The sequence below is a fragment of the Elephantulus edwardii genome, unplaced genomic scaffold (genome assembly GCF_000299155.1).
Source record: "Elephantulus edwardii isolate Elephantulus edwardi_28Jun2011 unplaced genomic scaffold, EleEdw1.0 scaffold00029, whole genome shotgun sequence".
Classification (NCBI taxonomy): domain Eukaryota; kingdom Metazoa; phylum Chordata; class Mammalia; order Macroscelidea; family Macroscelididae; genus Elephantulus; species Elephantulus edwardii.
This window is the reverse complement of record NW_006399779.1, coordinates 8,877,507-8,881,778: the sequence shown is the minus strand read 5'-3', so window position 1 is coordinate 8,881,778 and position 4,272 is coordinate 8,877,507.

The following is a 4,272-nucleotide window of genomic DNA, read 5'->3' as shown; positions in this document are numbered from 1 at the left end:
AGTACATTTGCAGGGGACTTGGGAAAGTGTGAGGAGGGGAGGGAGAAGGGAGGAAATTGTGCAACAATGAATGAATATTTTTAAAAATAAAATGAACTGGGGAAGGGAGGAAAATATGCAATAATGAATGAAGGAAAATCCAACTTCTCTATAAACTTTTGTTAAAATCACAATTAAAATAAAAATATTTTAAAAATAATAATGAATGATTTGAATGTTAAATTTGGAAACAGAGGATTGGTAATTGGATAATATGGCCTCGTGACAGAAATGAGGCCTAAGACCACATGAAAGGATTTTGTGTCACGAATGATTTATTAATTGCACATATCTTTTGTGGTGATACAAGTTTATTGTTCAAAATGTCTTTCCAAGCAATTGATTAACTGGTTCTTTTTTGATGAAGTATTTATTATGTTAAGAAGACAGGTTTAGAGTAGGACCCAAGCCCAACCCTACTAAATGCCTATATGATCTCATGGGAGCTCTCTTTTGGGATGTTCCCTCTTCTGGGATTCAACATCCAGCTGTGTCACAACTGACAATCTATTGGATCCTGGCCATCACTCACGGGCCTCTGCAACACTGGCTTCCATCACCCACAGTCATATGAATCATTTCCTTGATGGGTTTTTGTCTCTGAGAGACCTTCCAGTGAACCACTGAATCTAAGGGACATACAGGAGTAGGAAAACAGAATAACGGAGGAGCAATTAATGTCAGAAAACAGCAGATCAAATATTTAAGACTCTTGACTTTCTCCTTTTTGTAACTAGACTGATAATTTTACAACAACAATACAAATTGTCCTCACTTGTTGAAATACACAGGGCTCAGATTGACTGTAATTGTGCAAAGAGACAGTGATAAGCTCAGTATCAGCTGTCAAACCAGAGCCAAGGGTTTTTACTGTGGAACAGACCATCAATAACTCATATGCAAGTTAAAATGAAGTTTTAGAAAATTAAAATAAGTACATGAATTAAAAATACTACCTTGATTTTATCTCTTCTTTTTTTATTTTAAACAAAAATATCTTAAGGGTGTATCCGATACATTGAACACTAATGGCCGGAGAGTTGTGGGATGATATCAAGGGAATGATTAAAGCAAAAGGCCAGTTAGAGACAATAAAGAAAATAAAAAGACCAAAATAGATGTCATAAGAGACTCTGAAATGTGTTCTTCAACTTAAAGAAGCTAAATCAAAAGGCAGAAATTATGAAGTAAGAGAGTTGAAGATTTCAAAGCTCATCTTGAGAAAACAATGAAAAATATGATAATGAAATATGCAAGGATTTGGACTTACAAAACCAAAGGGGAAGAATATGTTCATCATTTCTAGTGCTGAAAGAAAGGAAAGAGTTCAAGCCCTCAGTAGTAATAGTTGATGATTCTATGGGTAAAATAGTGAATAAAGTGGGAAATATCAAGTAGGAAATATCAAAAGAATTTGAAAAGAATGCAAGAGTAGTCACTGTACCAAAAAGAATTAGTTGACACTTAACATTTCGAGAAATAATATATAATCAAGAACGAGTAATATAGGGGGAAGTAGTTCCACCTGCTTTGAAGGCTTTGGTGAAAACAGGCCTCCAGGAACTGACAAATACCATTTGAAGTGTTTCAGCAAACAGATGCAGCCCTAGTCATGCTCCCTAATCTATTCAAGAACATTTCCCTAGCCAGTCAGCTAAAAATGATCAATACATGTGTCCATTCAAAAATAAAAAGATCCAGTGTGAAAAACAGTGCTTATAAACTTTATGAACTTGATGTGTAAGCCAGTATAAAATAATAATAAAAATGTAAAAAATAACGTAAAAATATTATCAACAATACCACTAATATCAAACAACAGTAGAAGCTTGCTGAAGATTATGAAAAAATGACTAGAGAACTATATTGACAAGGAATTGCTAGAAATTTAAGCTTAATTAAGAAGAGGTTGTGAAATGAGGAATAATCTTACTAATATAAGATAGGTTCTGGCTGAAAACAGAGAATATTAGATGCTTTTTGGTATTTCATTGACTATGCAAAGATTTTTTACTATGTGAACAATAGTAAATTATGGACAATATTGAGAAAAATGGGAATTACAGAATATTTGCACTTATGCAGAATTTGTACATAGACCAAGAATTAGTTGTTCAGGGGATAAATAACAGTTTAAAATTAGGAAAGATGCATGGCAGGGCTATATCCGTAAGCCTCAAGTTGCAAACATGAAGGATTCTAGGGAAGCTTTGGGGGCCTAGTGGCTAGGAGCTTTGCTGCCGTCCCAAAGGCATGCAGTTCATATACATCAGCTATTCCAGGGTAGAAATATGGGTAGTGTCCTCCTGTGCAATTATACTGTTGCTGAAAACCGCCTGGAGGGTCAGGTACGGTTTGGTTCTGACTTGACAGTATACAACAACAACAACACGTGCAAAATCTTAAATGATGCAGGAACATCAAAAGAAGATAGAAGGAGCACACAGAGTCACTATATAAAAAAATTGCCTGACACGGAACCATTTCAGAGGTAGCATATGATCAAGAACCAGTGGTGATGAAGGAAGAAGCTCAAGCTGCACTGAATAAATTAGCAAAAAATAAGGTCCCAGAAATTGAGAGAATAACAATTGACATGTTCCAACAAACAGAGCGCTGGATGGGCTCACCGGACTGTGCTAAAAAATCTAGAAGACACCTGGCCACATGATTGGAAGAGATACGTATTTGTTCTCATTCCCCAAAATGGTGATTCACCAGAATGTGGAAATTATAGAACAATGTCATTAATGTTGCATGCAAGTAAGATCTTGCTGAAACTTATTAAAAAATGGCTTGAACAGTATTTCCACAAAGAATTTCCAGAATGAAAACGGGATTGAGAAGAGGTGATGAAATAAGAGATATCTTTGCTGGTTTTAAATGTATCTTGGCTGACAGCAGAGATTACCAGAAAGATGTTTAGTTGTGTTTTATTTATTACAAAAAGAAATTTTACTATATGGATTGTAACACATTATGGCTAACATCTAGAAGAATGGGAATCTTAGAACACTTAATTGTGCACATGGGAAACCTGAAAATAGATCACTGCATGACTTGAAATCAAGATAGGTATGTATTAGGATTGTATCTTTTATCCATACCTATTCATATCTGTATCCTGAGCAAGTCTTTAGAGAAACTGGACTCTGACGAAAAATGTGAAGTTGGCATTGAAGGAAGACTCATCAATAACCTGCATCATGCAGCTGACACAGTCTTGTTTGTGGGAAGTGGACTGGAAACACTGCAGAAGATCAAAGACTACAGCCTTCAATATTGATTACATCTCAAATGGAAGAAAACAAAAATCCTCACCAGAGGAACAATAGGCAACATCATGATAAATGGAGAAAATGTTGACATTTTCAAAGACTTCATCTTATTTGGATTGACAATCAACACCCATGCTAACAGCAGTCAGGAAATCAACTCACATATTTCATTGGGAAAATCTACTGTCAAAAACTGCTCCAAAGTGCTGAAGAATGACAGTATAAAGACTAAGGTGTACTATATCTAAGTCCTGGTCATTTCAATTACTTGCTGTACATATGAAAATTGGACAATGAATAAAGTTGACAGAATTTCTGCCTTTGAGTTATGGTGCTAGAAAAGAGTAGTGAATATCCTGTGGACTGCCAAAAACCCAAATATGTCTGTCTTGGAGGAAATAAAAACAGGTGACATTTCTTCTCACATCCTTTAGAGGCCAATCCTTGGAAAATGACATCATGCTGGGAAAGGTTGGAGCAAGAGTAGACTCTCAACGAGATGGGCTGGCATGGTGACTGTAACAGTAGGTTTAAGCATAGCAGAGATCATGAGTACAGGATAGGGTAAGGGTCGGATCTATTGTTCATAGGCTTGCCATGAGTTGTAGTTAACTTGATGGAACTAACCAACAGCAACATTTAATGTATATGCTGAACAAATAATTTGAGAAACTGGACTATATAAAGAAGAATGTGGCAATAGGACTGGAAAGAGACTGAGCTATATATTTCTATATGCATATAACAAACTTGCTAGCAGTAATAAGAGGATACTCCCTGTCTTTTTCCTTCAGAGTGGCTGATGGATTCAAGCAGCCACCTTTTGGGTAGTAACTTTATTTTGTATACACTATACTGCTTGGGAGGGTGGAGGGACAGCGCAGGAGAGGAAGGCCCTCTATGAGGTGGATTGATTCAGTGACTGGGATAATTGGGATGGGAGTGTCAGAGACAG